The 26,340-nt window shown below is 42.9% G+C and overlaps 1 protein-coding gene and 1 long non-coding RNA gene across 2 annotated transcripts in view; one reads left to right on the top strand and one right to left on the bottom strand.

Annotated features, from left to right (window-relative positions):
• LOC140211249 (calcium/calmodulin-dependent protein kinase type 1-like) overlaps positions 1 to 26,340 on the bottom strand; it is a 274,936-nt gene that overhangs the window by 71,631 nt on the left and 176,965 nt on the right. The gene's annotated exons all lie outside the window — the stretch shown is intronic.
• Positions 9,660 to 20,902, top strand: LOC140210893 (uncharacterized). The gene is made up of 3 exons (XR_011889324.1): positions 9,660 to 9,674; positions 15,348 to 15,411; positions 20,438 to 20,902. It is a non-coding gene; the product is annotated as an uncharacterized lncRNA (long non-coding RNA).

Here is a 26,340-nt window from a genome sequence, read left to right as displayed (position 1 = left end):
AGATTTGTAGTTCTTCAAACTAGTAACTACTTATGCATAGTTAGAAAGGAAACTGAATCCTTTCAACCTATCCCAGTGCTTTATGATTATTTAGTCTCATAAGTAGACGACACAATAACAAATGTTCACGTGATGGAGAACTTGGTATTGTTGCTCAAGGAGGATATAATCAGCAGTTTCCTAATTTGTTCTGGGTCATTATACCATATCCCATGGCAGTTTAACATCGTTTAAATGTCTCTATGATCCTTACAATCCATTTGGGTCATGTGCTTACACGTGATTTTTGGAGTGAAAATTACGGAAGCTGAACGAGGAAGTAAAAGTATTTTCTTTAGAATGGACTTTCAAAAGTCTATCCTCTCATTGGACTTTCAATGAGCTCTCCATTTTTACTAAGCCATTCATCAACGTGTCAAAGCAATGTAGTTATACATCATACAGATAGCTTCGTGATATTGCCTTCCTACTGAAGCAATATGAGAGAAGGTTCTTAGCAATTTTAGATGCATTTCAACTGGAATCACTGTGCCCATTCTGGCTCTCAGTTTGCAGGCATAAACTCACTAATGTTTTGGTTTCAAACGGAATCGTCCAAAAGCAGAAGCAGCTCATGTATCTCAGGACTCTTCCCAGAACATTAAACTTAAAACTGAACAGCACAGTATCAGCCCTGCGGCCCACAATGTTGTGCTAACTATTAAACCTACTCCAAGACCAATCTAACACTTCCCTTCCTGTGATATCCCCCCATTAATCCTCCAATCACCTTAAAAGTATGTCCTCTCATATTAGCCATTTTAGAAGGTAAAGATGGAATATGAAAGTAAGCTCGCCAGTAATATTAAAGAGGACACCAAAAGTTTCTTCAGATACATAAAATGCAAAAGAATGGTGAGAGTAGATATCAGACCACTGGAAAATGATGCTAGAGAGGTAGTAATGGGGGATAAGAAAATAGCGAACAAACTGAATAAATATTACACTTCAATCTTCATTGTGGAAGACACTAGCAGCACGGTGGAAATTCCAGGTGTCAGGGGTCATGAAGTGTACGAAGTTACCATTACAAGAGAGAAGGTTCCTGTGAAGAAGGTCTGAAAGTAGAAAAGTCACTTGGACCAGATGGTGTACACCCCAGGGTGCCGAAAGAGGTGGCCGAAGAGACAATGGAGGCATTGGTAATGATTTTTCAAGGATCACTAGATTCTGGAATGGTTCCAGAAGATTGGAAAATTGCAAATGTCACTCCACTCTTCAAGAAGGGAGAGAGGCAGAAGAAAAGAAACTGTAGACCAGTTAGGCTGACCTCGAGCTGATTATTAAGGATGAGGTCTCAGGGTATTTGGAGGCAGGTGATAAAATAGGCTGTAGTCAGCAAGGTTTCCTCAAGTAAAAATATTGCCTAACAAATCTGTTGGAATTCTTTGAAGAAATAACAATCAGGATAGACAAAGTTGAATCAATTGATGTTGTGTACTTGGATTTTCAGTACGTCTTTGACCAAGTGCCACACATGAGGCTGCATAACAAGCTACAAGCCCATGGTATCACAGGACAGATCCTGGAATAATAAAGCAGTGGCTGATTGGCAGGAGGCAAAGAGTGGGAATAAAAGGAGCCTTTTCTGGTTGGCTGCCTGTGACTAGTGGTGTTCCACAGGGGTCTGTGTTGGGACCGATTGTTTTTATGTTATATGACAATGATTTGGATGATGGAATTGATGCTCTGTTGCGAAGTTTGCAGACAATATGAAGACAGGTGAAAGAGCAGGTTGTTTTGTAGACAGGCTACAGAAGGACTCAGACAGATTAGGAGAATGGACAAAGAAACTGCAGTATGGTACAGTGTCAGGAAGTGTATGGTCATGCACTTTTGTAGAAGACATGAAAGGATTGACTATTTTCTAAATGGAAAGAAAATACAAAAATCTGAAGTGCAAGGGTACTTGGGAGCCCTTGTACAGGATTCCCTAAAGGTTAATTTGCAGGTTGAGCCTGTGGTAAGGAAGGTAAGTGTAATATTAGCATTCCTTTCAAGAGGACTAGAATATAAAAGCAAGGATGTAATGTTGAGACTTTATAAAGCTCTGGTGGGGCCTCCCTTGAATACTGTGAGCAGGTTTGAGCCTCTTATCTTAGAAAGGATGTGCTGACATTGGAAAGGGTTCAAAGGAGGTTCACGAAAATGATTGCAGGATTGAATGGCTTGTCATATGAAGAACATTTGATGGCTCTGGGCCTGTATTCACTAGAATTCAGGAGAATGAGGGGTGACATTGAAGTCCATCGAACGGTGAAAGACCTTGATAGACTGGATATGGAGAGGATGTTTCCGATGGTGAGAGAGTCTAAGACCTGAGGACACAGTCTCAGAATAGAGGGGTATCCTTTTAGAACAGAGGAGGAAACTCTTTAGTCAGAGAGTGGTAAATCTGTGGAATTCTTTGCCACAGGCAGCTATGGCAGCCAAGTCCTTATGTACATTTAAGACAGAGGTTGACAGATTCTTGGTTGGTCGGGGCATGAAGGGATACGGGGAGAAGGCAGGAGATTGGGGCTGAGAGGAAAATTGGGTCAGCCGTAATGAAATGATGGAGCAGACTCGATAGGCCTAATGGCCTAATTCTGCTCCTGTATCTTGTGGTCTTATTTCCACCCTGGGAAAAAGGCACTGGCTGTCAGTGCCTCTTATTATCTTATAAACTCTGTCAAGTCTCTGCTCATTCTCCTTCGCTCCAAAGTGAAGAGCCTTAGCTCACTTCACCTATCCTCATTCGACATGCTCGCTCACCCTGGTGAAACTCCCCTGCTTCTTCTCTGAAGCTTTCTAAATGCTTTACATTGTTTGCTCCTTTCAGAAGTTACGTGATTTGAGCAATTTGCTTCCAAACCCATCTTCCAACTGGTTCTCAAACTGATAAACTTCTTCTCTGAGAAAGACACTGAAAACTTTTATCTTTTGTCTCCTGCGGTCACTCATGAACAATCACCAGCAGCCACTGAAACCCCCCCACACTATTGAAATATTTCCAATCACCAGCAGCCACTGAAACCCCCACACACTATTGAAATATTTCCAATCACCAGCAGCCACTGAAACCCCCACACACTATTGAAATATTTCCAATCACCAGCAGCCACTGAACCCCCACACACTATTGAAATATTTCCAATCACCAGCAGCCACTGAACCCCCCACACTATTGAAATATTTCCAATCACCAGCAGCCACTGAAACCCCCACACACTATTGAAATATTTCCAATCACCAGCAGCCACTGAACCCCCACACACTATTGAAATATTTCCAATCACCAGCAGCCACTGAAACCCCCACACACTATTGAAATATTTCCAATCACCAGCAGCCACTGAACCCCCCACACTATTGAAATATTTCCAATCACCAGCAGCCACTGAAACCCCCACACACTATTGAAATATTTCCAATCACCAGCAGCCACTGAACCCCCACACACTATTGAAATATTTCCAATCACCAGCAGCCACTGAAACCCCCACACACTATTGAAATATTTCCAATCACCAGCAGCCACTGAACCCCCCACACTATTGAAATATTTCCAATCACCAGCAGCCACTGAAACCCCCACACTATTGAAATATTTCCAATCACCAGCAGCCACTGAACCCCCACACACTATTGAAATATTTCCAATCACCAGCAGCCACTGAACCCCCACACACTATTGAAATATTTCCAATCACCAGCAGCCACTGAAACCCCCACACACTATTGAAATATTTCCAATCACCAGCAGCCACTGAACCCCCCACACTATTGAAATATTTCCAATCACCAGCAGCCACTGAAACCCCCACACACTATTGAAATATTTCCAATCACCAGCAGCCACTGAACCCCCCACACTATTGAAATATTTCCAATCACCAGCAGCCACTGAAACCCCCACACTATTGAAATATTTCCAATCACCAGCAGCCACTGAACCCCCACACACTATTGAAATATTTCCAATCACCAGCAGCCACTGAACCCCCACACACTATTGAAATATTTCCAATCACCAGCAGCCACTGAACCCCCACACACTATTGAAATATTTCCAATCACCAGCAGCCACTGAACCCCCCACACTATTGAAATATTTCCAATCACCAGCAGCCACTGAACCCCCACACACTATTGAAATATTTCCAATCACCAGCAGCCACTGAAACCCCCACACACTATTGAAATATTTCCAATCACCAGCAGCCACTGAACCCCACACACTATTGAAATATTTCCAATCACCAGCAGCCACTGAACCCCCACACACTATTGAAATATTTCCAATCACCAGCAGCCACTGAACCCCCACACACTATTGAAATATTTCCAATCACCAGCAGCCACTGAACCCCCACACACTATTGAAATATTTCCAATCACCAGCAGCCACTGAACTCCCACACACTATTGAAATATTTCCAATCACCAGCAGCCACTGAACCCCCCACACACTATTGAAATATTTCCAATCACCAGCAGCCACTGAACCCCCACACACTATTGAAATATTTCCAATCACCAGCAGCCACTGAACCCCCACACACTATTGAAATATTTCCAATCACCAGCAGCCACTGAACCCCCACACACTATTGAAATATTTCCAATCACCAGCAGCCACTGAACCCCCACACACTATTGAAATATTTCCAATCACCAGCAGCCACTGAACCCCCCACACTATTGAAATATTTCCAATCACCAGCAGCCACTGAACCCCCCCACACTATTGAAATATTTCCAATCACCAGCAGCCACTGAACCCCCCACACTATTGAAATATTTCCAATCACCAGCAGCCACTGAACCCCCACACACTATTGAAATATTTCCAATCACCAGCAGCCACTGAACCCCCCACACTATTGAAATATTTCCAATCACCAGCAGCCACTGAACCCCCCACACTATTGAAATATTTCCAATCACCAGCAGCCACTGAACCCCCCCACACTATTGAAATATTTCCAATCACCAGCAGCCACTGAACCCCCCACACTATTGAAATATTTCCAATCACCAGCAGCCACTGAACCCCCCCACACTATTGAAATATTTCCAATCACCTGTAGCCTCTGTGGAGGACACAGTCCAGTTCATTCTTACTTTAGGACTGATGGCCTTTTCTCTCATATGCAGATGCAGTGGATTGCGGCTGTGCCCTTATTTGACAGCAAGTCCTGAACTTCAATTTTATTTGTTTCAATGTTCTTTGTCATTTGAAATTGGAAGCAAAGTGGTGGCTCAGCAGAAACAACTAATTAAGATCAGAAATTCGATAACACCTCTTCATACAAAAGGTAACTAAAACGTGGAACACAAAGGCAAAGCATTTAACACCTATGGAGAGTTATTTTCCTAATTCTCATGGATTAATCCTTTCTAAACAGAGAACATGCCATGGCAGCGTAGCAGTTATGACAGCCTGGGATGTTGGGAGTTATTTATAAGGAATCTGAATGCTTAGGTTTTCTCCAGGCACTCCAGTTTCCTCCCAAAGTCCAAAGATGCATCAGTTAGTAGGTTAATTTATCCCATTATTAGGTTAGGGTTAAATTGGGGATTGTCAGGGGTTGCTAGGCGGCACGGTTTGGAGGCCAGAAGAGCCTATTCCACTCTGCATCTCTAAATAAGTAAGTAAATGAAACAGGTTAGGAAGTAGGCCATTCAGCCCCTCAAGCCTTGTTGAAGTTACAGCAGGCAAAGGTTAACATGATGTGCTAACAGAACAGAGTGCATACACTGTACACTGACAAACAGAACAAAACCTTTAAAAGCTGGACTTCCCTTTGTATAGCCTGTTCTGAGTGTGGATGTTCAGTAAAGCAAGAGTTGAGATGATAAGCTGACAGAGACAATGTGCAGTCATCCCAGCAGAAGACGGCCTAACTCTCCTTTGTACAGCCTTTCTGCTCAGGTCTGGGAACCAAAGTCTCCAAATGCACCAAGTCAAGAGGAAGATGCAAATACAGGATCCTAGGGCAACATTTCCTGTTGGAGAGTAATTTCACTAAACCTCAAGTATCATTGGCTTTTAGCATGTAGATTAACATCTGAAATATGTATTCTGATTTGTACTTAAATATGCAAATGATGAGATTTAGAAGAGCACAAAGGTTCTGTTGGTTCAAGATCTGTAGACAATGGCATTTCTTTGTTCAAACCAGGGCAGTGTGGCGACTGAGCCACGCTGTTCTCCTTGTGCACGAGTAAATAAATGTGTGGGTAAGGAATGAGCATGAGTTGTCAGAGTCCAGCTAGTCATATATCATGGCCTCATCAATTCATCTGTGCTGGTTCCCAAATGCCCTCAATTATCTGATCTTTAAAAAAGGTTATGCCATCCTGACACCCACCATGATTCAGCTTCAATAAGCCTCTGTGGGATTCTACACGTTCACCACATTCTGTGACAATGACAGTTTTTTATTGACCAATGACAATCAAGAAATGGGGACCACAGGCAGACTTATGGCACTGTGGAGGTATCATGGTGGCAGAGCAGAGAGGACAGAATAATACAGCAAGTTACCACTGCTGCCTTACAGCTCCAACAACCCAGGCTTACCCTGATCTTGGGTACTGTCTCCATGACAACCATGGCCTGTCTCTGGAAACTCCACAGCACTCCCAGCAATCGCTACATCCTGAAGATATCTTGGTGGGCTGGCTGCTCAAAGTGACCTCTCGATGATGGGTAGTAGAAAAATTGGGGGTCTTGGGGCACTTGATGGGTAGATGGGTACATAAGGCCCTCAGTTGGTCAAGGTCAGCCATGGACATTGCGTCCTATCTGTCATACACAAGCCAGGGCAGTACGATATGGAGAGCAAGCTGTTGCCCATGCAGCAGGTTTCCCCTCTCCATGCAGCTGATGAATCCAATGAAACAACAGAAACTGATACAGTTTGGCACCAGCACCATTCCAAGAGTTGTCAGTCAGCGTCGAACTCCATGTAGGACTGCTTCGGGGACTCCAGCTCCAATTTTCCCTCAGGCTATGTTCCCGAAGCCTTCCCCATGAGTAGGTTTAACCACAAGGCAGTGGACATTTGAGAGTTTTCCTTCTCCTAGATGAGCTGTCAACCAAGGCTGTTGAGCCCATCTGCCTAAAACATCTGGTTTTAAGGTATTGGTAAACCACCTTTGCCTCTTCTCCTGTCATTAGAAGTGGTTCCGCCAGGCCTGGTGGTTAAGCCACACATGAAAAGTGGACTTGGCTGTCAGAGGCTATTTGAGGTGCATGCCATTTGGAGCATTTAACAGGTAGTGGGGCTTATCCCCACTTCCAACCCTGGCTGCAACAACCTTAAGGAATCTGGGTGCATGAAAGGCAATAGATTGCTGGGAAGTAAGAGGGAGAATGGGATTGATTAAATTGCTCTGAGAGTGCCAGTAACTCAAGTAGCCCAACACAAGAAAATGTAAGAAGATGAAAAAAATTCATTCACCAGTTGACAGGCTCCACAGACTGAAGAGCCTTCTGTAATTTCCAACTTCTGCTCAATTGGATAAGGCTCAAAATTGTGCTGGGTTATTTAAAGAAAGCTTGCGTGTGCCATGATGCAAGCAGTTTACAATTGTGCATAATGTGTCAAGTTGCACTCACCGCCCTCAAGCTCTCCCCAAAACATGCTGCCTGTTCCTAGCAATCCGCCTCCATAAATGTGAGTGAGGGTAGATCCCTTTATTAAAAAAAACACCTCTAAGTTCTCTGTAGGGTATGTTATCTGTGAGCTGCAGTTTCAACGTAAAGTTTATGGCAGCCTCCTTATTCTGCTGATATTGACACTGATCTAATCAATTCACTCATACTGCTTCCTGTGGACACTGAAAAAGTAGAAATAAAGCAGAAGATGGTGACAGTGCTTGGAAGATCAGGAAGCATCTGTGGAGAGAGAAACCCAGTTAACGGGTCATGACCTCTCATCAGAATGGAGGGAAAAAATGAAAATGTAAGTTTAATGGTGCAGAGAAAGGGAAGGATAGAACCGAAGGGCAGGTCTGTAACAGAGGCAGAAAGCAGGAGGAATTAAATGAATATAGACATTAAGGGAATATAGTTGGACAACACACACAAAATGCTGGAGGAACTCAGTACGTCAGACAGCATCTATGAAGTTGATGCTTCAGGCTGAGACCCTTTATCAGGACAATGTGGTTGGACAACTAAAGATGCCACAGATAAGGGCTAATGATGCCGTAAATAGCTTTACTTGAAATCATTACTTGAAACTGTTGAACTCAAGTCTGTTCCATATCGAGCTGAAGTTTAGCATGAGTTCTTTAGGAGCTGTGAAAGGGTTTGAGAACAGACAGGTCAGAGTGGCAATGGGATGGCATTAACATTTCCACCATCCTCGCTCCCCCAACACCAGAAACCATCATAAAGCTCTGCAGGTTTTGTCTAAAGTGATAAAAATATACATGTGACTCTGCAAAAAGCCACAGCTGGCAGGTTGCATAACTGAGCAGAACTGTGGCATTGACTGAAGTGCAGCGGGTACAAAGGGTTAAAATTTTAAAAATACACTAGTACAGATGATGACTCAAACAGAAACTTACAGCTCAGTGCTCAGCTCCTAGTTATTATTCAGGCAAAGCAGAGGAGGGCTCAGCCTGTACTAAGTCATGGAGTGAGATGGTATCATCACCACGCAGAAGCATTAAGCAGTGCAACAGTGCGGTCTGCAACTGTTTCATGCAGAAAATTTCTCAAAGGATCATCACCTGGAGAGACCTGTGAGTTCCTGAGCCCCCGAGAACAGTACCGTCTACAGCTTAGCCATCTGAAGCTGAGCTCCTGATGGGGCCACCAATCGTGGGAAGGTTAAAGAGGAGGCTCCAGATTAAGAGCAATCCAACCAAGACCTCAACGGTGGAGTTGGCAGCGATGATAACACATCACAACAGCAGTGAAGGTGAGGAATGCTACAGCAGTGAAGGGTTCCAGATGTTTTGCATTCCATGTCACTAGACCATGATCCCAATCTGTCAAGGACTGCATAGTTGGCACAGATGTTCTCCTTTTAAAAAAATCCACCCTGACATACTGGATTAATTCCCTGCTGATCAGCAAATGGTGAAGTGGGCCGGATTGAGGGGTCTGGATGCCTACACTGCACGGGAATACGTGGCTCCAGGATCAGCCTCCATAGCCACCCGAAGTCCCACCTTAGCCCCTTAGGAGGACTTCATACTGAACTTGAATAATCACACAACTTACAGAAAGCTGCAAAGCTTCCTGAGAGTCACAACCACACCTGCACCTTAATTCAATTCAATATTCAATATTCCAGGAGAGGAATACTGGAGCATGGAGGGTGAAAGGAGATATCCTGATTGACAGGAATAAATTGTGGTTTTGGCTCAGTTCTGCTTTCATTTCCTCTGGGAGTGCAGGACCTGCTTAACCTGCCAGGCATGAATTCCTGCTCTGTATTTTGCAATTTCCATATTCCTTTGTCTATATTCTCATTCTCTAACTGCCCACCAGTTTAACCCTGTCAGTCATCTCTCACCCACCTCACCTTCTTGCATCATAACATTTTTTTGTCTCCTTCCCAGTTCTGATGAAGGATCTTCAAGATCAAACATTAGTTCGATTTTTCTTCCCATAGATGTGGCCTGACCTGGTGAGCATTTCTGGCATTTTCCAATTTCATTATTGCTGAATTAACCTCCTTCTGTGCCATAAATGATTCTGATACAGTCATTAGCACTATTATTAAATAGGCCAAAGAGACAAGATCTCAAACTCTGCAGAAACATAGATCTCGAACCAGAATCAGGTTTAGTATCACTGGCATGTGTCGTGAAATTGGTTGTTGTTGGAAACATGACATTATTGTATTTATGCAGTTATTTAAGCTGAGCGTATTAAAGAGACCCCCATTGATGTTACAAGTTAACAAAGACCATATAAAAGTCCAAGGCTAAAATATCACTGCACCTGTTCCCATTACTATTCAATCTCCTCTGGCTGTTTCTAGGCTACGAGATTCAGGTCAACTTCTTGTTACAGCTAGAAGCCCAATATAAGACAAGACCATAAGATATAGGAGCAGAATTAAGCCACTTGGCCCATCGAGTCTGTTCCACCATTTCATCATGCCTGATCCATTTGCGCTTTCAGCAAAATCTCGTGCCTTTTCCCTGTATTCCTTTATGCCCTGACCAATCAAGAATCTATCAACCTCTGCCTTAAATATACATAATGACTTGGCCTCTTCAGCTGCTTGTGGCAAAGAATTCCACAGATTCATCAGTCCCTAGCTAATGAAATTCCTCCTTATCTCCATTCTAAAAGGATAGCCCTCTATTCTGCGGATTTGTCCTCTGGTCTTAGACTCTCCAAACAGAGGAAACATCCTCTCCACGTTTACTCTATCAAGGGCTTTCAGCATTCGATGAGTTCACCCCTCATTTTTACAAATTCTAGTGAATACAGGCCCAGAGCCATTAAATGCTCTTCATATGACAAGCTGTTTAATCCTGGATTGATTTTTGTGAACCTCCTTTGAACCCTCTCAAATGTCAGAACACCGTTTCAAAGAAAAGGGGCCCACACTGCTCACAATACTCCAAGTGAGGCCTCACCAGTGCTATATAAAGCCTCAATATTACATCCTTGCTTTTATATGCTAGTTCTCTCGAAATGAACATCAACATCACATATGCCCTCACCATCACTGGTTCAAACTCCAAATTAACCTTTAGGGAATCCTGCACAAGGACTCCCAAGTCACTTTTTACCTCAGATTTTTCCATTTTCTGTCCATTTAGAAAATAGTCAACCCTTTCATTTCTTCTACCAAAGTGCATAACCATACATTCCCTGACTCTGAATTCCATCCAAATCTTAAAATCTGTCTGTCCTTCTGTAGCCTCTTTACTTTCTCAAAACAACCAGCCCCTCCACCTTTGTTCATATTATCCGCAAACTTTGCAACAAAGCCATCAATTCCATCATCCAAATCATTGACATATAATGTAAGAAGAATCGGTCCCAACGCAGATGCCTGTGGAACACCACTAGTCTCTGGCAGCCAGCTAGAAAAGGCTCCCTTTATTCCCACTCTTTGTCTCCTGCCAGTCAGCCAATGCTGCATCGATGCTAGTAAATTTCCTGTAATACCATGACTCTTAACTTGTTAGGCAGCCTCAAGTGTGGCACCTTGTCAAAGGCCTTCTGAAAATCCAAGTGCACAACATCGACCGATTCTCCTTTTTCAATCCTGCTTATTATTTCTTCAAAGAATTCCAACAGATTTGTCAGGTAAGATTTTCCCTTGAGGAAACTATGCTGACTACAGCCTATTTTATCATCTACCTCCAAGTACCCCGAAATCACATCCTTAGCAATCAACTGCGATATCCTCCCAACCACTGAGGTCAGACTATATGCCTGTAATTTCCTTTCTTCTGCCTCTCTCCCTTCTATAAGAATGGGGTGACATTTGCAATTTTCCAGTCTTCCAGAACCATTCCAGTATATAGTGATTCTGAAAGATCATTACAAGTGCCTCCACAATCTCTTCAACCACCTCCTTCAGAAACATGGGGTGTACACCATCTTGTGCAGGTGACTTATCTACGTTCAGACCTTTCAGTTTCCCAAGAATCTTCTCCCTAGGTATGGTAACTTCCCACACTTCGTGATCCCTGACACCTGGAATTTCCACCATTCTGCTAGTGTTTTCCACAGTGAAGACTGATGCAAAGTACTTATTCAATATGTCGGCCATTTCCTTCACCCCCACCCACTCTATTACGACCTCTCGAGCATCATTTACAGCGGTCCGATATTCACTCTCACCTCTCTTTTACACCTTATGCGTCTGAAGAAACTTTTAGTATCCTCTTTAATATTACTGGCTAGCTTACTTTCATATTCCACCTTTTCCTTCTTAATGACTTTTTTAGTTGCCTTCTATTGGTTGTAAAAGCTTCCCAATCCTCTAATTTTTGCTCTACTATATGCCCTCATTTTGATTTTTATATTGGCTTTGACTTCTCTTGTTAGCCACAGTTGTTTCATCTTGCCTTTAGAATATTTCTTCCACCTAATCCTGTGCTTTCTGACTTGCTTCCAGAAATTCCAGCATTGGTGCTCTGACACCATTCCTGCCAGTGTCTTTTCCAACTCCAGTTTGGGCCAGCTCCTCTCTCATGCATCTGTAATTGCCTCTGTAATTCCCTTAGCTCCACTCTGATACTGATATATTAGACTAGCTTCTCCTTCTTAAATTTCTCAAAATTTGATCATATTGTGATCACTTGCCCTTAAGGGTTCTTTTACCTTAAACTCACTAATCAATTTCAGTTCATTGCACAACACCCGATCCAGAAGAGCTCAAGTAGACTCATCCATGAGCCGCTCTGAAATGCCATCTCAAAGGCAATCTAGAAATCCACCCCACCCCCGGGATCCAGCTTCAACTGATTTTCTAAATCTACCTGCAGATTGAAATGCTCCATGACTATTGTAACATTGCCCTTTTCTCATGCATTTTCTATCTCCCATTCTAATTTGTAGACCACATCCTTACTACTGTTTGAGGGTCTGTATGTAACTCCTATCAGGGTCTTTCTAGCTTTGCAGTTCTTTAGCTTTTCCCACAATGATTCAACACCTTCTGACCCCATATCTCCTCTTTCTAATGATGTAATTTCACTTTTTCCAGTTTTATCAACAGAAAATGAAAAAAAAATCTAAAGGTGGCCAATGGCTTGACAATCAGGTCAAGCAAGTTGCTGCATATGATTATAGATGGTTCAATAACAGTGATGAAGCCTGTCAATATACTCTCCACTACACATTTACAGTGGCATGCAAAAGTTTGGGCACCCCTGGTCAAAATTTCTGTTACTGTGAAGAGCTATGCGAGTAAAAGATGAACTGATTTCCAAAAGGCATAAAGTTAAAGATGACACATTTCTTTAATACTTTAAACAAGATTACTTTTTTTATTTCCATCTTTTACAGTTTCAAAATAACAAAAAAGGAAAAGGGCCCGAAGCAAAAGTTTGTGCACCCTGCATGGTCAGTACTTAGTAACACCCCCTTTGGCAAGTATCACAGCTTGTAAATGCTTTCTGTAGCCAGCTAAGAGTCTTTCAGTTCTTGTTCGGGGGATTTTTGCCCATTCTTCCTTGCAAAAGGCTTCTAGTTCTTTGAGATACTTGGGCCGTCTTGCATGCACTGCTCTTTTGAGGTCTATCCACAGATTCTCAATGATGTTTAGGTCGGGGACTGTGAGGGGCACGGCAAAACCTTCAGCTTGCACCTCTTGAGGTAGTCGATTGTGGATTTTGAGGTGTGTTTAGGATCATTATCCTGTTGTAGAAGCCATCTTCCTTTCATCTTCAGCTTTTTTACAGACAGTGTGATGTTTACTTCCAGAATTTGCTGGTATTTAATTGAATTCATTCTTCCCTCTACCAGTGAAATGTTCCCTGTGCCACTGGCTGCAACACAAGCCCAAAGCATGATCGATCCACCCCCATGCTTAACAGTTGGAGAGGTGTTCTTTTCATGAAGTTCTGCACCCTTTTTACTCCAAACATACCTTTGCTCATTGTGGCCAAAAGGTTCTATTTTAACTTCATCTGTCCACAGGACTTGTTTCCAAAATGCATCAGGCTTATTTAGACGTTCCTTTGCAACCTTCTGATGCTGAATTTTGTGGTGAGAACGCAGGAAAGGTTTTCTTCTGATGACTCTTCCATGAAGGTCATATTTGTGCAGGTGTCGCTGCACAGTACAACAGTGCACCACCACTCCAATCTGCTAAATCTTCCTTAAGGTCTTTTGCAGTCAAATGGGGGTTTTGATTTGTCTTTCTAGCAATCCTATGAGCAGTTCTCTCGAAAAGTTTTCTTGGTCTTCCAGACCTCAACTTGACCTCCACCGTTCCTGTTAACTGCCATTTCTTAATTACATTACGAACTGAGGAAACGGCTACCTGAAAATGCTTTGCTATCTTCTTAGTCATAGTCATACTTTATTGATCCCGGGGGAAATTGGTTTTCATTACAGTTGCACCATAAATAATAAATTGTAATAAAATTATAAATAGTTAAATAGTAATATGTAAATTATACCAGGAAATAAGTCCAGGACCAGCCTATTGGCTCAGGGTGTCTGACCCACCAAGGGAGGAGTTGTAAAGTTTGATGGCCACAGGCAGGAATGAATTCCTATGATGCTCTGTGTTGCATCTGTGTTATAGCCTTCTCCTGCTTTGTGGGCATTATTTATTTTAATTTTCAGGGTGCTAGGCAGCTGCTCAGAGGAGCCCATGGCTGCTGATTGTTGGGACAAGGTTTGAGGAGTCAGGGTATTTATAAAGCTTTGAAACTTGCATCACCTGGCCTTTCCTAACGATGACTGTGAACAAGCCATAGCCCTAACAAGCTAATTAAGGTCTGAGACCTTGGTAAAAGTTATCTGACAGCTCAAATCTCTTGGCATGCATGCTCTTTTCCTTTTTTCACTCTAAAATTGTACAAAACAAAAATAATACACTAATCTTGCTTAAAATGTTGAAAAGAATGTTTCATCTTTAATTTTATGACTTTTGGAGATCAGTCCATCTTCTACTCACTTAACTATTCACAGTAACAGAAATTTTGACCGGGGTGCCCAAACTTTTGCATGCCACTGTATAGATGTCTTCCAAAGATTTAGATGTCATGCCAAATCTTTGCAAGCTCCTAAGAAAGTAGAGGCACTGCTGTGCTTTCACCGTAATTACGCTTACATACTGAGTCGAGGACAGGTCCTCCAAAATAATAACATCGAGGAATTTAAAGTTGCTGACCCTCTCCACCTCTGATCCCTCAATGGGGACTGGCTCATGGACCTCTGGTTTCCTCCTCCTGAAGTCAATAATCAGCTCCTTGGTTTTGCTGACATTGAGTGAGAGGCATCACTCAGCCAGATTTTCAGTCTCCCTCCTATATGCTGATTTGTCGCCACCTTTGATTCAGCAACGACAATGGTGTCATCAGCAAACATGAATATGGCATTGGAGTTGTGCTTACACTCACAGTCGTGCGTGTAAAGAGAGTAGAGCAGAGGATGAAGCAGACAGCCTTGAGGTGCACCAGTGCCGATGGAGATTGCGTAGGAGATGTTGGTGCCAATCCAAAGTCACTGGCAAGAGAGGAAATTGAGGATACAATTGCATGAGGAGCTACTGAGGCCAAGGTCTTAGAGCTTACTGATTAGTTTTGAGGTGATGATGGCATTGAATACTAAACTGTAGATGATAAATCCTAATGTATGCTCCTTTGCTGTCCAGACGTTCCAGGGTTGAGTGAAGGACCAATGAGATGGCATCTGCTGTGGACCCGTTGGACCGGCAGGCAAGTTGAAGTGGGTTCATGTTGCTTTTCAGGCAGGAATTGATATGTTTCATCAGCAACCACTTTATCAAAGTGGATGTACTGTAAGTGCCACAGTTACCCTGTGATTAGGCAAGGGTTAAATAGGTGGGCTGCTGAATAGCACGGCTCGTTAGGCCAAAAGGCCGGGACAACATTGTATCTCAAAATATAAAAACAACAGATACAGTGGGGTATAGATCAGCTCTAAATATAAAAACAACAGATACAGCAGGGTATAGATCAGCTCTAAATCTGGGCAGAGAAGTAGCAGCTGGAGTTTAATGCAGACAAGAGTAAGGCATTGCACTTTGGGAGGTCAAATGAAACAATAGCAGACCCTATAGCACTGAGGTACAGAGGGATCCTGGAGTCCAAGTCCATAGTTCACTGAAAGTGGATAAGGTGGTGGAGAAGGCATATGGAACACTTGCCCTCGTTGGTAGGGCTGTTCAGGGTGAGAGCACGGAAGTCGTGCTGCTGCTGTATAAAGCTTCAGTCAGACTACACTTGAAGTATTGTGTGCATTTCTGGCCATCCCATTACAGGAAGGGTGTAGAGACTGAGGAGATGATGCAGAATACGTATAGGGATGCTGCCCAGATTACATAACAAAAGGTTGGAGAAACTTGAATTATTCTGCTCAGAGCATTGGAGGCTGAGGGGAAACCTGACAGAGGTTTTTTTTAATTATGAAGGACATCAGCACTGTGCAAAAGTCTTAGATATATACTATTTACGTACCTCGTGTGCCTAAGACTTTTGCATAGTACGGCATTTGTCAATGTGACGTGGAGAACAAGTTTGCAAATCTGGCGGGAGCAAAGGATGTTCAGAATGGTGATGGTGGAGCCCCGTGGGAGGGGTGTGGTACTGGTGGTAGAGAAGGAGTGCCAGGGGCGGGGGGTGGCACAAGTGCCAACACACCAGGCAAGATCATCTGATTCCACCAATTGGTTTATTGATCATTACAAAATGTCTGTCTGGTGCTTCCCGCTCCCTCTCTTCTCCATATCCCTTTTTCCAACCATGATTCCCCTCTCTCTGCCCCCTTCCCACTCTCAGGCCCTTAGCAGAATCAGGTTTATCATCACTCACATATGTCATGAAATGAGGTATTTTTGTTCCAGCAGCAGTACAGTGCCATACATAAAATTACTACAGCACTGTGCAAAAATCTCAGGCACTCTAGCGACATATCTGTGCCTTAGACCTTTGCACAGTACTGTATAGGGTAGACAGTGAAAGCACCATCCTCAGAGACTAATGTCAAATACCAGAGGTTGTGCTTTTAAGGTTCGGGGGTGGGGGTGGAGTTTAAAGGCAACATGAGGAGCAAGTAATAGGTTGCTGGAATAGGTTACCAGGAGGAGTAGTGGAACCAGGCAATTTGGTGCAGTTTGAGAGATTTTAGACACATGAATGTAAAGGGAATTAAAGGTATTAATGAGAGGCAGGAAGAGGAGAAATTGTCATCAATATGGCACGTTACTGTGGGCCGGATGCCCTGTCTGGGTCCTAAAATGCTTCCTTTTTTTACTTGTAAGCATTCATGGGCTAGAGATTCCAAGGATTCAATAGAGTGTTACATTTCTTCAAAGAAGCCTTGAACATATCATTAACTCTGTTCCTCCATGAGCCTCTTTATCCTGCGACAGAATAGAGGGTGAAGTGTCAATTTCAGGAACCTGCCTTGGGCCTGTAATTAGTTGGCCTGCCTATCTGATTGTTACCAGGCCCTTAGTACTAGGGATTTTTGTCTGGGAGAGGAAAGTGACATTAGTTCAGTTATCCTGTCAGTGAGTTCAGATTCCTGATGTAGGCACCAGTGATAAAGAGAAGTTTGGATAAGTACATGGATGGGAGGTGTATGATGTGCTGTGGTCCAGCTGCGGGTCAATAGGACTAGGTGTAATAAGAGCTCAGAATGGACTAGATGGGCCGAAAGGCCTGTTTCTGTTTCTGTGCTGTAGTGCTCTATGACCCTATTGTGGCACTTTTCCAGTCCTTAGAAGTGCCTTCTGTAGCTAGTCTGAGACTCAGAAGCAAATATGAGGATAGGGATCACTGCTGCCAAAAAGACCACAAATTTTGTGCTATTTCTTCAGAAATCCATTTCCTTAATCAATCAAAAGCTGTGCTGGTCCATTGAACATCATAGTGGACTCACCACTGACAGTCACCTTCTTTGAGATATACCTCCCGAGATATCACAAGTGATCCACTTAACCTTGCACCCACTGAGAGCCATTATTGCTAGAGGACAGTGTCGTGGCGTGGAGAGAGGACGATCGCCGACCGTTTCTTGCACATGCTGAGTGGAAAGCCCATCCTCTTGTAATTTTCAGTGAATGTATCGGCCGTGGCTCAGAGCTCATTCTCCGCATGTGCACAAACACAGACATTGTCTACGTACTGCAGCACTTTCGTGGTTTATGGTAAGTGGATAGTGGACATGGTCTATTTAGATTCTCTGTCGATGAAGATTTCACATCTGTGTGCAACGCAACAGTCCAGAACAGGAATAGGCCCTTTGGTGCATGATATCAGCACCAACCAAGAAGCCAATCTGCCTGCACGGTCAATATCCCTCCATCTCCTATAATTTCATGCACCTGTCAAAATGTTTCTTTTGTATCTGCTTCCACCACCTTTCCCAGCAGCCCATTAAAGAGGGTGGCCAGTAGTGTAGTGGTTCAAGGGACACTATTGGAGTTCACAGTTCAATTGTGGCACCACCTTTTCGAGTTTGTATATTCTCCCCACGACCATGTGGGTTTCCTCGCCCAGTCCAAAGATGTACCGATCAGTAAGTGAATTGCTCATTGTCAACTGCCCTGTGATTAGGTTAAATCCGTAGGTAGCTGGGCGGGGCTGCTCCATCCTGTATCTCCAAATAAATAAAACAAAATTGAAGCATCAAACACTTCCTGTGTAAAAAGAAACTTGTCCCACAAATCTTCTTTAGACTTTCCCTCCTCTCGCCTCAGAACTATGCCCTCCAGTATTTGACATTTCTATCCTATGCTGACCATCTACCATGGATCGGAGTAGAGTGGCAGTTAGTGTAATGCCATTACAGCGGCAGTGATGAGGGATCGGTTCCAGCCAATGTCTGAAAGGAATTTCTTCGTCCTTCCCGTGACTCTGTCTGTCTTAATGGAGTTTCTATGTCCTTCCCGTGACTGCGTCTGTCTGAAAGGAGTTTGTACTTCCTTCCCATGATTGTGTCTGTCTGAAAGGAATTTCTTCGTCCTTCCCGTGACTGTGTCTGTCTTAAAGGAGTTTCTACGTCCTTCCCGTGACTGCGTCTCTCTGAAAGGAGTTTGTACGTCCTTCCCGTGACTGTGTCTGTCTTAAAGGAGTTTGTACGTCCTTCCCGTGACTGCGTCTCTCTGAAAGGAGTTTGTACATCCTTCCCGTGACTCTGTCTGTCTTAACGGAGTTTGTACGTCCTTCCCGTGACTGCGTCTGTCTGAAAGGAGTTTCTACGTCCTTCCCGTGACTGCGTCTGTTTGAAAGGAGTTTCTACGTCCTTCCTGTGAATGTGTCTGTCTGAAAGGAGTTTCTACGTCCTTCCTGTGACTGCGTCTGTCTGAAAGGAGTTTCTACGTCCTTGCTGTGACTGCGTCTGTCTGAAAGGAGTTTCTACGTACTTCCCGTGACTGTGTCTGTCTGAAAGGAGTTTGTATGTCCTTCCCGTGACTGTGTCTGTCTGAAAGGAGCTTGTACGTCCTTCCCGTGAATGTGTCTGTCTGAAAGGAGTTTCTACGTCCTTGCTGTGACTGCGTCTGTCTGAAAGGAGTTTCTACGTACTTCCCGTGACTGTGTCTGTCTGAAAGGAGTTTGTATGTTCTTCCTGTGACTGCGTCTGTTTCCTCCCAAATTCCAAACACTGTGTGGGTTTGGGTTACTAAGTTTGTGCATGCTCTATTGGCTCATATATTTCAACTGATGCATTTCACTGTGTGTTTCAATGTACACGTGACAAATAAAGCAAATCTTCTTTCATTCTTTCTTTCTACCTTATCTATGCCTCATAGGATGTGACCATTTAATTTGACTTTAGTAAGAGAGAAGATAAAGCAGGTTCCATACTGAGCAAGTGGCTTGATTTTAACTACTGACTATTGTAAAATTCAGTATATGCAGTGGATTCCGGTTAATTGGGACACATCATTAAAAAGGTAGAAAAAGAAACTACCATTTAACTGCGTGACAACGTATGTATTTAAATTGAATATAGAACCAATGAGAACATTACAGTGCCATAAAACTGTATTAGTTCCTAATAGTTATCGATGGAGGAATTCATCAGTGTACACTGCCACGTCCTTTTGATTGACTGAAATTGAACAAAATTAGCGCAGCCACCTATTGCAGATAATGGACAACCTTCGTACAATGCTTTTGACGGCTGCATTCTCCAAATCTTCATTTTCATAGCAACATTCAAGATGATTGTCGATGCTTTTAAATTTTTTGTAGTTCCTAACTTGCTGAAATAGTGAAATCAATTCATTTTCACTCCTGGCTGTTCTTGGCATCTCCAAGCCTGAATGCTTGAAATGGCAGTAAGCAAAAACAGTTCTGAGTTGTCTTACTGCTTAGTTCTCCTCAACTATCAGTGACAGAAATCACTGCTTTTTGAACACAAACACAGGAAACTAATGCTATTTAAAAACTGTTCTAAGCACGGCGTAGTGCCTAACGGCCACACAAGTGGAAACAACTGGCGCTAAGTAGAATGTTCGGCAACAGTCTCCTGTCCCAATTAAGCAACATAGTGTCTAAAATAAACAAAGGGAATCCAGGCTATTTTCTTAATTAGTTGTTGCTCTTTAACAGTTGTCCCAAAAAGTGACTGCCCTGATTGAATGGAACCCACTGTATTATCTTGAAGCACATCAGAATACAACTGAAATGTGGTGGCAAGTGTCACTGGTCATTTATTTACCTCAATAGATAATTGCTAAGTAATTTGATTTCATAATGCTTGTATTTCCAGGTTCCCAAGGCCTCTGCCCAGCTTGAGGAAAAGGACAAGGCTGTATATTTTCCCAGACAAAAATGTAGAACATGCAATTTTTTCCAAAATTCTGGAGACCATTCAACTTTTATGTGGGTTTCCAACAAAAATGGATGCAGCAAAACTTCTCTTCCAACGTGCTTTATTTCTCCTTACAACAACACAGGGTCAGACACTCGGAAGATCAGGGGTCTCACAGACCACTGCAGGTGGTCTGGAAATAGGAGGGATTATTTTTGCCATTTGGAAGATGGTTTCTCTATGAGCATGCTACCCCAGGCATCAGAAGTAGTCCAGATATTTAGAGAGAGAAGCTTTTATGTCGATACGCCAGCCCTGAAAACATCCCTCCTACTGTGAGGCTCAGCTGAAAAATGCACAGATGATGCTGCGCCCAACTGTTTAAGTTCACTAAGGGCCAAATATAATATGTGCTGAGTTATGTGATCCCACTTACATTGACAGGGAACATGCTTAATATCTTCATGTTCCTTTCTCCTGATATTTGTGTGCAATGCAAGTGCATGGACATCAACTGAAGGCAAGACCTACGGAACCTTCACATTCATCAGGCAGTTCACCATCTTGGAAAGGATCCTGGAGCCAGCAACTCCAATGAACTTTAAATGGAGGATGAAGGCAAAGGTGTGAATATAATATAGGGGTAAACTGTACAACATTAATACTTCAGAATGGACTTGAAGTTGAATTGGCCTAGCCTTACTTGCTAACGTGGATGTCTAACAGGTGTTTTTGCCGATTATGTATTTTATTTGGAAATGTGATGTGGAACAGGCCCTTCTGATCCTTGGAGCCAAGCTGCCCCAACAAGCCCCGACAATCCCGATTTAACCCTAACCTAATCATGGGACAATATACAACAACCAGTGGACCTTCCTGGTATGTCTTTGGACTGTGGGAGGAAACTAGAGCACCTGGAGAAAACCTACGCACTCCCTGGGTTGGACTACAGAGACTCCTTACAGAGGACACCAGGACTGAACTCCAAACTAAGCTTACACCTCAAGCTGTAACAGCGTCGTGCTAACCACTACGCCACTGCGACGCCCGACAGAGCACCCATGTACTGTTGTCATGGAGATGGCAAATAAAACATGTCAGTAACTGACATGACACTGCTTTAATCAGAACAGACAGCTCATGCTTCCAGAGGAATTCTTCCATCATGCTGATCTGAGAAGGGGCTGCAACTCTTATCACTGGAGCAGGCTGGTAGCTGTCAGATTCCACTGCTCCTTATTACAAATAAACACAACATCAAACATCATCAATTTTCTCCATGGCCCGCAGAAAGATCACACTGCAATGTTAAAAACGTATGCTAGAGAGACAAGCTAAACTGTGATTTGAAATTCGCCAAATTATATCAAATTATATCAATATAATTTATTGGGTGGCTACAGGGGGATAGAGATCTTTTATTTGCCTGTGTATGAACATTTCTCAAAAAGGATATGAGAACAACAGAGAAAGGATGAACCGAAAGGAAGAACTCCTGAAAGTTCTGGACAATCTATTTAAACAAGAAGGGGAGGACTGGCTGAAGTCCTAATTATAGATACGGTATATAAACAGAAACTTCTTATCAACAACTAATCGCAAAGATGCTTAGCAAAGGAAGTCACAAGATTTTTTGTTTTGTTTTGTTTTAATTCTCATAGTAAATTGTACTTCCTAGCTTGATGTAAGTCTGGCTCTTCCAGAAATAAAAGAGTAGATTTGGTTTCTCCTCTTTGAATGGCATTGCAATTTGTGTTAATTTTGTTACTAGCCAAGAAGGAAGTATAAAGCTTATTATTTTATATCCATGGCTTCTGGCTTGTTGAATAAAAATGTAATTTAGTCATTTTATATTATTTACTATTTGGGGTGTTTGGGATATCCTTGGTGAAGGGATTTGTCATGTTCCAATCTGGGCAGCTCACTCGCCCACCAGACACTCAACTGGCTCTGAGTAGAGCAACAGAGGCTACACTCCAGTACCGGGCTTTGACAGGCGGGCTAGACCAGGTGAGGGTAGACGGAGGATCTTATACCCCGGTCAGATACGAATGTGCCTATCCTAGCTTGAGAACTCAGCTGGATGGTTGAGGTCTTCTGAGAGATACAATGGCAAGGAAGGCGGTTCTACAACACATCACGGGGGGGGGGGTTCTACAACACATCACGGGGGGGTTCCACAACACATCACGGAGGGGTGGTTCTACAACACGTCACGGAGGGGTTCTACAACACGTCATGGAGGGGGGGTTCTACAACACGTCATGGAGGGGTTCTACAACACGTCATGGAGGGGGGGTTCTACAACACGTCATGGAGGGGTTCTACAACACGTCGCGGAGGGGTTCTGCGACACATTACGGAGAGCGAAGGGCATGATGAGGCACAGAAGGTGTCACACTCATCCACTGCAACCAAGGTAGACCCCCGTTCGTAACACTTGTTCATACCACTGGACCCCGACTTCCAAGGTCGAGAGAGTGCAACAGCTTTTCTACTTTAAAAACTCTCCCGCACAGGTTTCCTGTCACCATCGGACCCTACGGACGGCCACCGTTATTTATTTATTTATTTGTTTTGCGATCAAGTGCGGAATAGGCTCTTGGAGCCTCACCGCCCAGCAACCCCTGACAACAGCAATTTAACCCTGGCCCAATCACAGGACAAACTACAATGGCCAATTAACCTACCCAGGACTGTGGGAAGAAACCAGAGCACCTGGAGAAAACCCACACGTTCCATGAGGGTGACGTACAGACTCCTTACAGAGGACACTGCGATTGAACCCTGAACTCCAATGCCCTGAGCTACCGTGCTGTACCTGCAGTTATCTCCAAATGATTTAATTGCAGACAGAAGAGTTTGATGATAATTCCAAATTAAAGAAGTAGCAAACAGTGAAAAAAGTTCAAAGAATTACCTGTTAATAGAAACTAGATAGCTGTAAGTTTAATTGCATGGGAATTAGGACTGAAAATTAGAAAAATATTTTTTCTTCTGAGCAGAATGCTGAGGAATAATGGCATGCGTTTCTGGAGTTGATTTTGATAAAAGATATTAACATTTAAGTCAAGCTTGGAGAGTTGGGTGAAGGATGATTAAATAGGAGATAGGAACATGGCATGTACATGGAATTTGGATTCGTGCTACACAGCAAAGTGAATTAGTTGGACTGATTCATGTCATCCTGTGTGGGTGTGGATCAATGCAGAGCATCAAGGAACCTTGAACTAAACAACAAACTGAAACATATCCTGAATCATTCAACAGAATTGATTAGAGATCAGGAATTTCAGCTATTGAGATTGCTAAAACTATGGTGTAGATTACAGAAACGTCAACTGATATCCAGAGTTTTTAATTTTGTTTTAGTGATACAGCACGGTGACAGGTCCTTCTGGCCCAACAAGCCCACACTACCCAATTACACCCACATGGCCAATTAACTCACTAACCCGTACAGCTTGGAAATGTGTGTGGAAACTCTGAGGAAACCCATACGGTCACAGGGAGAATATTCAAACTCCTTACAGATAGCACCAGCAACTGCACGGCACTGCTGGCACTGGAATAGTGTTACACTAACTGCTAATCATAGTCATAGTCATACTTTATTGATCCCGGGGGAAATTGGTTTTCGTTGCAGTTGCACCATAAATAATTCAATAGTAATAAAACCATAAATAATTAAATAGTAATATGTAAATTATGCCAGGAAATAAGTCCAGGTAAATAGTCTACCTGAGCATAAAATTATGAGCATAGGTAGTGCTTGGCGGAAGCCATTTGGAACATCTCTGAAAGTGTGTAAAATTCTGGGCACATTTTTATATGAAATCCATTAGAAAGTGTTAGAATTATTTTACATTTAACCCTGAATGTCAAACAATATAGCAAATCCGTCGTGCTGGATTGGACTCAGGAAGTAGTGCAGATAAACAAAATGGTTAAAATTTGAAATAAAAGATCAATACTGTGATTTACAGTGCCAACAGAAACATTTGTCTCGGTTTATCGGCGTTTTTTCAACACCAGTCCTAAATCATTTGGTGAAAAGGTCAAGGAGTAGTAAGAAAGGAAACTGCTGATAGTTGCTGATCCATCTCACAAGGTCAAATCCATGAACCTATTTTCTGCAACCTCTTTGTACGAAGGCATTGAGTTAACTAGTGCATTATGACATCAGTGGACCAGCCAAACATGTAAGCACATTTACACTGTCAAATGGCAATCTCAATCAATCCAAGCTGCAATGTCCCACCTTTCCCTGGGCATAGCGGAAAAATGCACCTAACACATTTAAAGGTTAGCTTCATTTTGTCCCATGTACTCAAAACATACAGTGAAATGCATTCTTTGCATCAAATAAAAACAGTGAGGATTGTGCTGGGCAGCCTGCAAATATCACCACACTTCTGGCACAAATATAGCATACCCACAGTTCACTCACCCAAACTGTATGTCTTTAGAATACAGGTTACCGGAGCACCCGGGCGGTCACGGGAGAATGTACAAACTCCTTACAGACAGTGGTGGGGATCGAACCCCGATCTTACTGCCGGTACAGTCAGTAATAGCTTCACTCTAACTGCTCACCCTCATTTCAAAAACACACATCTGCCATATTTGTAAAGTAACTCATTAAACATGGATGCTGAAAGTTATTTTATTCCAAGCAAAATGGTGACAATCTTTTACTTTACCAGGACAAACATCACTCAGATATTGCTTCCAATGTCAACAGCCAACTATCAACACTGCATCTAGGGTTCTGTCTTCATTGTTCAAAATCTTCATGATTTCTTCTTGTGGCATCTCTAACATCCTTTCAATATTTATTTGTCTTGTCAACCTAGTGCTCTTTCTATATCTAAAGAGCAGAGGTGAGGAACTGTGGATATTGGACTCACACAGGGAAATCCTGCACTATTAACTACCCCACTACACAGCAGGTTGATGGAAGAACTTAGCAGATTGTGTGGTGGGAGAGGAGCGGAGGTGAGGAATTGTCAGCATTTCACATTGAGTCCTTGTATTAGGATTGAGAGTGCAGAGAGAAGGTAGCTGTGCCAATGTAAAGAGGAGCGGGGTGGAGCAAAACAGGGGAGTGGAGTAAGGTGGGATGAAAGGGGAGTGGGAGTATGGTGAGACAGGGGCTCCTGTGATTAGACTAGGATCAACGTTCCCTCTAATTTTTTTTACATAGCTGCACGGACCAACCATTGCTCTGAACAGTAAACTTTTACACAGCCTGAAACTGTGCGGCATTTTAAATGTTGTTTTTGTAATATGCATACAACAAATAATAAATTGAAAATTGAAATACCACATAGTCTTGATTTTATATCGGAATTAGCATAATAAAGTACAGTACAACAAAGAAACTTTTTCACATTTCATAATGTTTTTCTAGTCTATCTTTATTCCAGCTGCACAGCAACACAGTCTATGTGCACAGGACTATTCCCGTCACTGTGTGGCCACACACCCGCGCAGCTTCGAGGGAACAGCAGCTAGGATTATTAGTGAATTGCGGGTGGTGTAGCTCATTGTGCCAGAAGGATCTGTTCCATGCTGTATCTCTAACTAAATAAATAAATAGACAGTGGGGATACAATTTTATTCAGAAAGGGAAGACTGCAGATTATAAATCTCTATCATGCAACAAATGTTTGTTGGTGGTGTGACCGTGAACTTCAAGTGACAAGTATCAACCTCGACTTCTGCTAAAGATTTGGGCCAAAAGTTTGGACTAACCCATCAGAGTGGGAGCCCACTCAACACAGGGAGTGCAGCAAGTAAATATACCATCACCTGTGCAGAGTCTGTGCGCAATAAATATGGCTTCATATATACTGTGA

The sequence above is a fragment of the Mobula birostris genome, chromosome 16 (genome assembly GCF_030028105.1).
Source record: "Mobula birostris isolate sMobBir1 chromosome 16, sMobBir1.hap1, whole genome shotgun sequence".
NCBI lineage: Eukaryota > Metazoa > Chordata > Chondrichthyes > Myliobatiformes > Myliobatidae > Mobula > Mobula birostris.
The sequence above is the reverse complement of the archived record's forward strand: the minus strand, read 5'-3'. Positions and strand labels throughout refer to the sequence as shown.